General features: G+C 36.8%; 2 protein-coding genes across 7 annotated transcripts in view; one reads left to right on the top strand and one right to left on the bottom strand.

Annotated features, from left to right (window-relative positions):
• CENPP (centromere protein P) overlaps positions 1-13,759 on the top strand; it is a 266,012-nt gene that overhangs the window by 215,185 nt on the left and 37,068 nt on the right. The window lies entirely within an intron of this gene.
• The window catches only part of ECM2 (extracellular matrix protein 2), a 76,022-nt gene that overhangs the window by 25,871 nt on the left and 36,392 nt on the right, over positions 1-13,759 (bottom strand). Inside the window, exon 2 of one of the 5 annotated variants that reach the window (XM_057498436.1) lies at positions 11,437-11,483. The exons of the other annotated variants lie outside the window; for them this stretch is intronic. The gene's annotated coding sequence lies outside the window, so the exon portion shown is untranslated. The remainder of the gene's footprint in view (positions 1-11,436; positions 11,484-13,759) is intronic. 5 annotated transcript variants of the gene reach the window in all.

The raw sequence follows: 13,759 nt of genomic DNA, 5'->3' as shown, positions 1-13,759 counted from the left end.
ATTAAAATGGCAAAGATCAAGGACAAGGACAGAGTTTTAAAGGCAGCTAGAAAGAGGAAAAAGGTCACCTACAAAGGAAAACCCATCAGGCTATCATCAGACTTCTCAACAGAAACCTTACAGGCCAGAAGAGAAAGGCATGATATATTTAATGCAATGAAACAGAAGGGCCTTGAACCAAGAATACTGTATCCAGCACGATTATCATTTAAATATGAAGGACGGATTAAACAATTCCCAGACAAGTGAAAGTTGAGGGAATTTGCCTCCCACAAACCACCTCTACAGGGTATTTTACAGGCACTGTTCTAGATGGGAGCACTCCTAAGACTAAACAGATGTCACCAGAAAAAATAAAATCACAGCAAAGAAAGCAGACCAACCAAATACTAACTATAGGCAAAAAATAAAATCAATCACCCACAAAAAGCAGTTAAAGGAAACATAAGAGCACAGAATAAAACAACCAACATATAAACTATGGAGGAGGAGGAATAAGAAGGGAGAGAAATAAAGAATCTCCAGACAGTGTTTATAACAGCTCAATAAGCGAGCTAAGTTAGGCAGTAAGATAGTAAAGAAGCTAACCTTGAACCTTTGGTAACCACGAATCTAAAGCCTGCAATGGCAATAAGTACATATCTTTCACTAGTCACCCTAAATGTAAATGGACTGAATGCACCAATCAAAAGACACAGAGTAATAGAATGGATGAAAAGCAAGACCCATCTATATGCTGCTTACAAGAAACTCACCTCAAACCCAAAGACATGCACAGACTAAAACTCAAGGGATGGAAAAACATTTCAGGCAAACAACAGGAAGAAGAAAGCAGGTGTTGCAGTAATAGTATCAGACAAAATAGACTTCAAAACAAAGAAAGTAAGAAGAGATAAAGAAGGACATTACATAATGAGGAAGGACTCAGTCCAACAAGAGGATATACCCATTATAAATATATATGCACCCAACACAGGAGCACCAGCGTATGTTAAACAAATACTAACAGAACTAAAGGAGGAAATAGAATACAATGCATTCATTTTAGGAGACTTCAACATGCTACTCACCCCAAAGGATAGATCCAATGGACAGAAAATAAGTAAGGACACGGAGGCACTGAACAACACACTACAACAGATGGACCTACTAGACATCTATAGAACTCTACATCCAAAAGCAACAGGATACACATTCTTCTCAAGTGCACATGGAACATTCTCCAGAATAGACCACATACTAGGCCACAAAAAGAGCCTCAGTAAGGTCAAAAAGATTGAAATTCTACCAACCAACTTTTCAGACCAAAAAGGTATAAAACTAGAAATAAATTGTACATAGAAAACAAAAAGGCTCACAAACACATGGAGGCTTAACAACATGCTCCTAAATAATCAATGGATCAATGAACAAATTAAAATAGAGATCAAGCAATATATGGAAACAAATGACAACAACACAAAGCCCCAACTTCTGTGGGACGCAGCAAAAGCTGTCTTAAGAGGAAAGTGTATAGCAATCCAGGCATACTTAAAGAAGGAAGAACAATCCCAAATGAATAGTCTAAAGTCACAATTATTGAAACTCGAAAAAGAAGAACAAATGAGGCCTAAAGTCAGCAGAAGGAGGGACATAATAAAGATCAGAGAAGAAATAAACAAAATTGAGAACAGTAACACAATAGAAAAAAATCAGTGAAACCAAGAGCTGGTTCTTTGAGAAAATAAACAAAATAGATAAGCCTCTAGACAAACTTATTAAGACAAAAAGAGAACCAACACACATCAACAGAATCAGAAAAGAGAATGGAAAAATCACAACAGACTCCACAGAAATACCAAGAATTATTAAAGACTACTATGAAAACCTATATGCTAACAACCTGGAAAACCTAGAAGAAATGGACAACTTCATAGAAAAATACAACCTTCCAAGACTGACCAAGGGAGAAACACAAAAGTTAAACAAACCAATTACGAGCAAAGAAATTGAAACGGTAATCAAAAAACTACCCAAGAACAAAATCCCCGGGCCAGACGAATTTACCTCAGAATTTTATCAGACATACAGAGAAGACATAACACCCATTCTCCTTAAAATTTTCCAAAAAAAAGAAGAGGAGGGAATACTCCCAAACTCACTCTATGAACCCAACATCACCATAATACCAAAATGAGACAAAGACCCCACCAAAAAAGAAAACTACAGACCAATATCCCTGATGAATGTAGATGCAAAAATACTCAATAAAATATTAGCAAACTGAATTCAAAAATATATCAAAAGGATCATACACCATGACCAAGTGGGATTCATCCCAGGGCTACAAGGATGGTACAACATCCGAAAATCCATCATCATCCACCACATCAACAAAAAGAAGGACAAAAACCACATGATCATCTCCATAGATGCTGAAAAAGCATTCAACAAAATTCAACATTCATTCATGATAAAAACTCTCAGCAAAATGTGTAGAGAGGGCAAGTACCTCAACATAATAAAGGCCATATATGATAAACCCACAGCTAACATCATACTGAACAGCGAGAAGCTGAAAGCTTGTCCTCTGAGAACAGGAACAAGACAGGGATGCCCACTCTCCCCACTGTTATTTAACATAGTACTGGAGGTCCTAGCCATGGCAATTAGACAAAACAAAGAAATACAAGGAATCCAGATTGGTAAAGAAGAACTTAAACTGTCTCTATTTGCAGATGACATGATATTGTACATAAAAAACCCTGAAGACTCCACTCCAAAACTACTAGAACTGATATCAGAATACAGCAAAGTTGCAGGATACAAAATTAACACACAGAAATCTGTGGTTTTCCTATACACTAACAATGTACCAATAGAAAGAGAAATCAGGAAAACAATTCCATTCACAATTGCATCAAAAAGAATAAAATACCTAGGAATAAACCTAACCAAAGAAGTGAAAGACCTATAACCTGAAAACTATAAGATACTCTTAAGAGAAATTAAAGAGGACACTAACAAATGGAAACTCATCCCATGCTCTTGGGTAGGAAGAATTAATATAGTCAAAATGGCCATCCTGCCCAAAGCAATATACAGATTTGATGCAATCCCTATCAAATTACCAACAACATTCTTCAACGAACTGGAACAAATAGTTCAAAAATCCAAATGGAAACATGAAAGACCCCGAATAGCCAAAGCAATCCTGAGAAAGAAGAATAAAGGGGGGGATCTCATTCCCCAACTTCAGGCTCTACTACAAAGCCATAGTAATCAAGACAATTTGGTACTGGCACAAGAACAGAACCATAGACCAGTGGAACAGATTAGAGACTCCAGACATTAACCCAAACATAGATGGTTAATTAATATTCGATAAAGGAGCCATGGACATACAATGGGGAAATGACAGTCTCTTCAACAGATGGTGCTGGCAAAACTGGACAGCTACATGTAAGAGAATGAAACTGGATCACTGTCTAACCCCATATGCAAAAGTAAATTCAACATGGATCAAAGACCTGAGTGTAAGTCATGAAACCATAAAACTCTTAGAAAAAAACATAGGCAAAAATCTCCTGGACATAAACATGAGTGACTTCTTAATTAACATATCTCCCCAGGCAAGGAAAACAAAAGCAAAAATGAACAAGTGGGACTATATCAAGCTGAAAAGCTTCTGTACAGCAAAGGACACCATCAATAGAACAAAAAGGTACCTACAGTATGGGAGAATATATTCATAAATGACAGATCCGATAAAGGGTTGACATCCAAAATATATAAAGAGCTCACGCACCTCAACAAACAAAAAGCAAATAATCCAATTAAAAAATGGGCAGAGTAACTGAACAGACAGGTCCCCAAAAAAGAAATTTAGATGGCAAACATTCACATGAAAAGATGCTCCACATTGCTAGTTATCAGAGAAATGCAAATTAAAACCACAATGAGATATCACCTCACACCAGTAAGGATGGCTACCATCCAAAAGACAAACAATAACAAATGTTGACGAGGTTGTGGAGAGAGGGGAACCCTCCTACACTGCTGGTGGGAATGTAAATTAGTTCAACCATTGTGGAAATCAGTATGGAGGTTCCTCAAAATGCTCAAAATAGACTTACTATTTGACCCAGGAATTCCACTTCTAGGAATTTACCCTAAGAATGCAGCACTCCAGTTTGAAAAGACAGATGCACCCCTATCTTGATTGCAGCACTATTTACAATAGCCAAGAAATGGAAGCAACCTAAGTAGCCATCAGTAGATGAATGGGTAAAGAACATGTGGTACATATACACAATGGAATTCAACCATAAGCAGAAAAAATATCCTACATTTTGCAACAGCATGGATGGAGCTAGAGGGTATTATGCTCAGTGAAATAAGCCAAGCGGAGAAAGAGAAATACCAAATGATTTCACTCATCTGTGGAGTATAAGAACAATGGAAAAATTGAAGTAACAAAACAGCAGCAGAATGATAGAACCCAAGAATCGATTAACAGTTACCAAAGGGAAAGAGACTGGGGAGAATGGGAGGGTAGGGAGGGATAAGGGCATTGAAGAAGAAAGGTCATATTATGATTAGCATGTATAATGTGGGAGGTAGGGGAAAGGGGAGGGCTGTGCAACACAGAGAAGACAAGTAGTGATTCTCCAACATCTTGCTATGCTGATGGACAGTGACTGTAATGGGTTTGTGGGGGTCTTGATGTAGGGGAGAGCCTAGTAAACAGACTGTTCTTCATGTAATTGTAGATTAATGAGAACAAAAAGAAAAAAAGGGGGGGATTACTCCCTGATAGGATGAAATTAACTGCAAATCAACGATTAATGCATGCTTTACATATCCTTAATTTTGACCTTTTAAAGGGTGTCAGATAATCCGCTATGGAAGTACATTTTTCTGATAATATTTCTTTCTCCTATAAAAAAAGCAGTTCCTGTGTGGTGGTCTCCAATAGGTTCTTCACAATGGTATAAAGGTCACATCAATGTGTGGGCAAAGGGTTTGTTTGTGCTTATACAGAGGATCAAAGCCTAATTTGGCTACCCAGCATACAAATTAAGATACAATATGAAGAAGAACTTCCAACATCAACATCCTCTGGAAGAGTCATTCCAGAGGATGATCATCAAAAAACTTCAACAAAGATCCTGGCGCTGTTGCAGTTGTAGCTGTATTCATCCCGCCGGTTCCTGGACTTGCCGTTGGAATGCAGAAGGAGATATCTAAGCTGGCCTGTGCATACAGTAAAACAACAAATTTGACTGGTTCTATATTTCCAGAACTCAACCAAGAATTAGGAAGTGCGAGTTGCAGTGCTTCAAAATCGTGCTACTGTAGACTATCTATTGTTAAAAGAACATATGGGATATGAACAGTTCCCAGGAATGTGTTGTTTTAATTTTTCTCAAACTATTCAAATTCAGTTAGGCAATATCCATCATATTATTGATAAGTTTTCACAAATTCCTAGGGTACCTAACTGGTTTTCTTGGTTTCACTGGATATGGCTGGTAATTGTAGGTCTGCTTTTGTTATGTATCTGTATTTCTATTCTGTTAATGTGTGTATGCAATTTAATTAGTAGTTTGTTAAAAACTATACATGCTTATGTTACTCTACAAGAAGTTATGTCAAAGAAAAAAGAAAACCCCTAAAGAATCCACTCCAAAACTACTAGATCTAATATCTGAATTCAGCAAAGTTGCGGGATTCAAAACATACACAAATCTGTGGCATTCCTATACACTAACGATGAACTAGCAGTGCAAGAAATCAGGAAAACAATTCCATTCACAATTGGATCAAAAAGAATAAAACATCTAGGAATAAACCTAACCAAGGAAATGAAAGACCTATACTCTGAAAACTACAAAACACTCATGAAAGAAATTAAAGAAGATACCAATGAATGGAAACACATTCATGCTGATGGATAAGAAAAATTCATATTGTCAATGGCCATCCTGCCTAAAGCAATCTACAGTTTCAATGCAATCCCTATCTAAATACCAATAGCATTCTTCAATGAACTATAGCAAATAGTTCTAATATTCATATGGAATCAGAAAAGACCCCAAATAGCCAAAGCAATCCTGAGAAGGAAGACTAAAGCAGGAGGGATTACACTCCCCGACTTCAAGCTCTACTACAAAGCCAAAGTAATCAAGTCAATTTGGTACTGGCACAAGAACAGACCCATAGACCAATGGAAAAGACTAGACAGCCCAGATATAAACCCACACATATGTGGTCAATTGATATAGGATAAAGGAGCCATGGATATACAATGCGGAAATGACAGCCTCTTCAACAGCTGATATTGACAAAACTGGACAGCTACATGCAAGAGAATGAAACTGGATTATTGTCTAACTCCATACACAAAAGTAAACTCAAAATGGATCAAAGACCTGAATGTAAGTCATGAAACCATAAAACTCTTAGAAGAAAACATAGGCAAAAATCTCTTGAATATAAACATGAGCACTTTTCTTGAATGCATCTCCTTGGGCAAGGGAAACAAAATAAAAAATGAACAAATGGGAGTACATCATGCTAAAAAGCTTCTGTACAGCAAAGGACACTATCAGCAGAACAAAAAGGCATCCTACAGTATGAGAGAATATATTTGTAAATGGCATATCTGACAAGGGGTTAACATCCAAAATATATTTAAAAACTCACATGCCTCAACACCCAAAAAGCAAATAACCCAATTGAGAAATGGGTGGAGATATGAAGAGACAATTCTCCAAAGAAGGAATTCAGATGGCCAACAGACACATGAAAAGATGCTCCACATCGCTAATTATCCAGGAAATGCAAATTAAAACCACAATGAGATATCACCTCACACCAGTAAGGATGTCCAACATAGAAAAGACTAGGAAGAACAAATGCTGGTGATGCAGAGAAAGGGGAACCCTCCTGCACTGCTGGTGGGAATGTACAATAGTTCAACCATTGTGCAAAGAAATATGGAGGTTCCTCAAAAAACAAAGAATAGAAATACCATTTGACCCAGGAATTCCACTCCTAGGAATTTACCCAAAGAATGCAGGAGCCCCATTTCAAAAAGACATATGCACCCCTATGTTTATCGCAGCACTATTTACAACAGCCAAGAGATGGAAGGAACCTTAAGTGTCCATCAGTAGATGAATGGATAAAGAAGATGTTGTACATACACACAATGGAGTATTATTTAGCCATAAGAAGAAAATTAATCCTACCATTTGCAACAACTTCGATGGAGCTAGAGGGTATTATGCTCAGTGAAATAAGCCAAGCAGAGAAAGACAAGTACCGCATAATTTCACTCATCTGTGGAACAGAAGAACAAAGCAAAAACTGAAGGAACAAAATAGCAGCAGACTCACAGAATCCAAGAATGGACTAACAGTTCCCAAAAGGGAAAGGTACTGGGGAGAATGGGTGGGAAGGGAAGGATAAGGGGAATAAGGGGCATTACGATTAGCACACATAATGTAGGAAGGGGGCACGGGGAAGGCACTATAGCACAGAGAAAACAAGTACTGACTCTATAGCATCTTACTACGCTGATGGACAGTGACTGTAATGGGGTATGTGGTGGGGACTTGGTAATGGGGGGAATCTAGTAAGCACAGTGTTGTTCATGTAATTGTATATTAATGATACCAAAAGAAAAAAAGAAAATTAGCTGTATAATACAATGTCTTTTAACAATTGAACTAAGACAATCCTAGTGTATTTTGAGATTCCTAGCATGAGTAGAAGTGAAATGTACACTGTAGAAACCTAGAGGAAGGAAGATGTAAGACCCTTATGCTCAGTGAGGGGGAACCCCATGAGCTGCCTAAATTAGAAGTGTGTAACTTTAAGCCATAAATTGACCACTGAACGGTTATAGCTAATAAGCCTGTACAAAGAGACAAAGTGGAATAAAAAAAATCTAAAAGATACTTATGTGAATCATATTAACTGTAAATTAAATGCCACAGTTAAAAGGCAGAGACTGTCAGAATGATTTTTCTTTAAAGCAAGACCCAGCTCTTTGCTGCCTAAAAGAAAATCACATTTAATATAAAAATACAAATGAATGACAACTAAAAGGATAGGAAAACACATACCATGGTAACACTAATCAAAAGAAAAGTGGAATGGCTATATTAATGTAAGATGATGCAGGTCAGATGAAGAGGAATATTAGCAGTCACAAAGAGCTGTTGCATAATGATAAAGGGATTTATTCTCAAAAGATTCAACAATCCTAAACCTTTATATACTGAGCAATACAGCTTCAAAATAACATGAAGCAAAAACTGATAGAACTATAAGGAGAAATTGACAAATACATAGTTATCCAAAATTTCTACTTTGCTTTTTCGAATACCAATTTTAAAATTAGCACAGATTCCAAGTTAAAATACAGAATACAACTCTCCACCTGTGAGAACAGCCAAAATCCAGAAACTGACACCGTCACAAGATGGTAAAGATGTGGAGCATCAGGAGCTCTCATTGATGGCTTGTGGGAATGCATATGGGCAGCCACTCTGGAAGGCAGTTAGGCAATTTCTTACAAAACTACACACACTCTTAACCATACAACCCAGCAGTCATTCTCCTTGGTATTTGCCCAAAGGAGCTGAAAACAAATACCTACACAAAAACCTAGACAAGGTTATTTATAGCAGTTTTATTAATAATTGCCCAAACATGAAGTAAGCAAGATGGCCTTCAGCAGTTGTCCTTCAGATAAATAAACTGACCTATCCAGACATGGGTATTTCATTCAGCACTAAAAAGATACAAGCTATCACTCCATAAAGAGACCTTGAGAAACCTTAAATGCGTATCACTAAGTGAAAGAAGCAAACCTGAAGAGGCTATAGACTGTATGATTCCAACTCTTTGACATTCTGGAAAAGAAAAGACCATTGAGACAATAAAGGATCGGGTTAGGGAGAGGGAGGGATGCACAGATGCAGCAACAGGGATTTTTAGGGAGTACAGCTGCTCTGTGTGACACCAATGGTGGGTATACATTTTACGTTTGTCCCCAATGGTGGGTATGTATCATATGTTTGTCCAAACCCACAGAATGCACACCAAAAGGGAACTGTCAATTATGGACCTGGTGGAAATGATGTATCATTGTAGGTTCACCAATTATAACTTGCAGTGAACCTAAATCTGATAATGGACATATTCAAAAACCTTACTGCTAACGTCATGCTTAATTGTGAAATACAATGTTTTCTCCTAAAGATCAGAAATAATGAAAGGATATGTGGTCTCACCACTTCTAGTCAGCATTTTGCTGGATGTTCTAGACAGTATGGTAAGGTAATATGAAGAAATAAAATGGATCCAGATTGGAAAGGAAGTAAAACTGGCTTTATTCACAAATGTCATGTTCTTCTAGTGCCTACAGAAAAGCTCCTACAACTAATAAGAGAGTTTAGTAAAGTTTCAGGATACAAGATCAATATTTAAAAATCAAGGTTATTTCCGTATATTAACAAGAGGAAAATGAAGTTAAAGAAAAAACAATTTACAGTAGCATTAAAATGTGAAATATTAAAAATAGTTCTCACAAAAAGATGTATGAGATTACTGCCCTGAAAACTGTAAAGTACTGCTGAGGCAGGTGTATGTAAGAAGACATATATAAACAGAGATACATATTGTATATGGGTCAGGTGACTCAGCTTTAAATTCCCAATCCTCTCCCAAATTCATCCATAGATTTGTCATGAAGACAAGATGATAGCAGGCCTTTTTTTAAATTTTTTAAATGACAGGGTGAGTCTAGCATTTCTATTGAAATGCAAAGAACCTAGAATAGACAAAGCAACTTTGGAGAAAAGGTCTAACACTATCTGATTTCAATACTTTAGTTATAAAGTTAGAGGAATAAAGATAGTATGATATTGTGTTAACTTAGACATGTAAATCAGTGGAACAGAATAGAGGGTCCAGAAATAGACTAAACATATTGCAGTCAATTGGTTTTCAACAGAGGTACCAAAACAATTTAATGTAGAAAGGGATGGTACTAGAATAATTGTGCAGTCATATACAAAACAAAAATTTTAAAAATTCATCATAGATAAATGTAAGAGCAAAAGTATAAAAGTTGTAGAATAAAACTGGGACAAGTTTTGGTGACCTTGCATTTAGCAAACATTTCTTAAATAGAGCAATAAAAAAAGTATTTTTTAAATTACTATAACTTCATCAAAACTGAAATCTTTTTCTCGTCAAAAGACACTGTTGAAAACATGAAAAGCCATCCACATACTGGGAAAAATATTAGAAAATACATAGTCGACAATGGACTTGTATCAGGAATAAAGAAATCTTAAAATTGAACTGTGAGAAGAAAAACAACCCAGTTGTTAAAACAGCCCAAAGCTTTGAACACACTTCAAAGAAGGTACACAAATAGCATCCAGGAAATGGAACTTAAAAACTCAGCCACCACTACACACCTATTGGAATGGCTAAAATTAAAATGACCACAGCAAGTTTTGGCAAGTATGTGGAGTAACTAGAATTCTCATATAATGCTTGTAGCGATGTAAGATGGCATAAACATTTTTAGAAAATAAGTTTGGTGGCCCCTCTTCAAAAATTAAGTGTGCATCTACAATTACCCAACCATTCCACTCCTATAAACTTACCCAAGATATGAAAGCATGCGTCCAAATTCTTGTGTGTGAATGTTCATAGCAGGTTTCTTTGTTTTAGACAGAAAGTGGAAGCCATCCAAATTTCCATCAATGTGTTTTGGATACACAAATTGTAAGGTATCCATGCAGTAGAACACTACTTAGCAATGATAATGGGTGAATCTCAAAATAGTTATGTCGAATGAAACAAGTCTTACACAAGAGGATATATATGTGATTCCATTTATATAAACTGTAGAAAATGCAAACTTTCCTATATAGGGAGAGCCTGTCAGTGGTTGCACAAGACAGGATTGGGTGTTTGGCAGTCAGGCAGGTGTAGATTACCAAGGAAGGGTCTTAGGGGCCCTTTTGCGGGTGATAGATACACTCATTTTCTTGATTGTGGTCATGGCTTGACAGGTATACTTTAAATATATGCATTTTAATTTTTGATCGTCTCTACCATCACATTTGGATAGGGCTGCCACTTTGATGTTCAGAGTAGGAAGGTGGCTGTTTGGAATGACACATCTAAATCACATACCAAACGATTCCACAATACCAATGGTCTGAGCCAAGTAGCAATGTTGTGCAATCTGGACCTTTCCTCAGAGGTGAAGTCATCTCAGGGAGGACTTTGGGACCAGGCTGTGTGGTGGATTGTAAAGTGAAATGTTATCATTCCCCACCGGGGAGAAGAGCTATGCAGGCTGCAGAGGCCCCTGCCAGCTGGACAGCCCATGCTGTGAAGATGTCGTGCCTCCGTTCTCACCTGTATTAGCAAGATCACCACAGCCCCTTAACCACAGCCAGGAAGAGCTAAAAAAAAAAAAGAAAAAACAATGTGAGCCTGGTTCTCATGTCCTTTGTGGAATTCTTTAGGAAAATGAGTAGCAGCAGTCCTAGTCCCTGCCTGCTCTTGGATGGACAGCAGCAGCATGTGCAGTCTGTTTTTTAAGACACTAACCAGACGCATCCTTGACACACTGCTTGGATACACTGGTAAATGTCACTTTTCTGCATGCATCCATTGTTGAAAAAAAGTTTATAAACTGTTCCCAGATAGTGGCTCTCTCAAATGGACTGTCGTGATGGGCCAGTAAGACTCTGAATTAACTCTATCCTTCTTAAAACAATAGGCTTACTGGCTTCAGTTGGCAGCAGTAGCTTTGATCAAGGATTAATAGGAAATTAGGGACCAGGGACCAGATTTGGCCTGTTGCTTGTTTTTGTATATCTACAAGTTAAAAATTGTTTTTGTATTTTACAATATATATTTTAACATTTAAAAGAATATTTCATGACAGATTAAGGTATATGAAATTAAAATTTCATTATCCATACATAAGGCTTTATTGGAACAGCCATACTCATTAGTATTTATGGCTACTTGGGCACAATGGCAGAGTTGGGTAGTCATGACAGAAACTAACAGTATGGCTGCAAAATCTAAAATAGCATGCAGTTAAAGTTTACCAACCCATAATTTATAGGGTGATTTGCCCCCTGGGGACATTCGGTGATGTCAGGATACATTTTCAGGAGTCACAACTGGGAGAAGCAGTCCAGGCTCCCAGGACGTAGAGTCTAGGAATGTGCCGCTAAATGTCTTACAGTGGTTACAGCAGCCTGTCACAACAAAGTATTAGTCCACCCAAAACATCGGTAGTTTTAACATCAAGAAACCTGGTTTAGAGAAATAGAGTTGCTGATGGGTTTTTTATCAGGAGTTGTTTGTAGGAAAAATTAATGAATTATAGCTAGATAGGGTCTTTAAGTGGTTAGTTATAAAGGAATCATCATTTCCATATGGTAATCTCTTTTCCAAGATTTTTCTCCTGACTCCAAGACATTCTTTTCTTTTGATCTGTTTCCAGTCTCATGCAGATGCTTTTGTGATCTGAAGTATATGTTCCTTGATTTTTGACCCCACTTTCAGGTTGCAGTTCTGTTGCACTCAGATGATGCTTTTATTTCCTGGCAATCTATTTTCTAGCCTAGTAGTTCACAATGGTTCATCACTGTATAGAACTCATCTTTGGAATGAAGCTTTGAGGTCTTCTACTTTTCAAGTAATGGGAATTCTTTATCTTCCACACAGCTCTGTCAGAAAGGCCTTCTTTGGTTGGGTTGTTGTCTGCATATAGCCCCTGATAGATGTAAAGATGAAAGCCATGTTCACAGTTTTCTCTCTCTAGAGTTTGTAATCTTTTTCTGTCAATGCTTTTTAAGATGTGATTAAATTTATAAAAATAGTACATATTTTTTTAAAAACTCAAAATGATATATACATGTGTAAGGCAGAAAAGACTAACCATAATTCATAATTTAATAGAAGGGTAGGCACACTTTTTCTTCAAGGTTCAGAGGGTAAATATTTTTGGCTTTATGGGCCAACAGTCTCTTGAAACAACTCAACTTTGTTCTTGTAGCCCAAAAATAGCCGTAGATGATAAGTAAACAGATGGGCATGATGGTGTTATGATAGTACTTTGAGTAGAAGACAGGATTTGGCCTGTGAGCATAGTTTCATGATCCCTAGTTGAATGTATCCTTCATGACCACTTCTAACCATACATGAACATGTATTTAAACATAAGTGGAATTTTTCAGTATATGATATGCTGCAACCTATTTTCTTTCCACTCACTAATAAAGGGTAGCATGTGGAATGTCAGTGTGAATAAGTCAGTCTGGTCTGTATGCTCTATTTTCACTCCAAAAGTTATTTCACAATTTGGAGATGGGTATTTAATTTTTTCTAATTTTTAGTTTTTCTAAACATTCGTGTGCATATATCTCATGGAAGTATTTTTATGTTCTTAATTTTACTTTTTAACTTACAAATAATGTAATAATAGAGACTATTGTTTTTGAACTATATTATCCTTTAGATTTTTTATAGAATTTAATATTTATAAGTCACTTTGGTCATGTTCATTAATGTTTTGAGTCTATTTTGTGAATTTATGCAAATTTAGAATTCTTATATCTTTAGTGCTTGCATCAATAGGTACACTAGTAGTGTTTTTGCTATAAGATCTACTTCATCTAGTAATAGTTTTCTTTTGGTTAATGTCTGCTTAATAAATTTT

This window comes from Manis pentadactyla, chromosome 3 (assembly GCF_030020395.1).
Source record: "Manis pentadactyla isolate mManPen7 chromosome 3, mManPen7.hap1, whole genome shotgun sequence".
NCBI classification, from domain to species: domain Eukaryota; kingdom Metazoa; phylum Chordata; class Mammalia; order Pholidota; family Manidae; genus Manis; species Manis pentadactyla.
The sequence above is the reverse complement of the archived record's forward strand: the minus strand, read 5'-3'. Positions and strand labels throughout refer to the sequence as shown.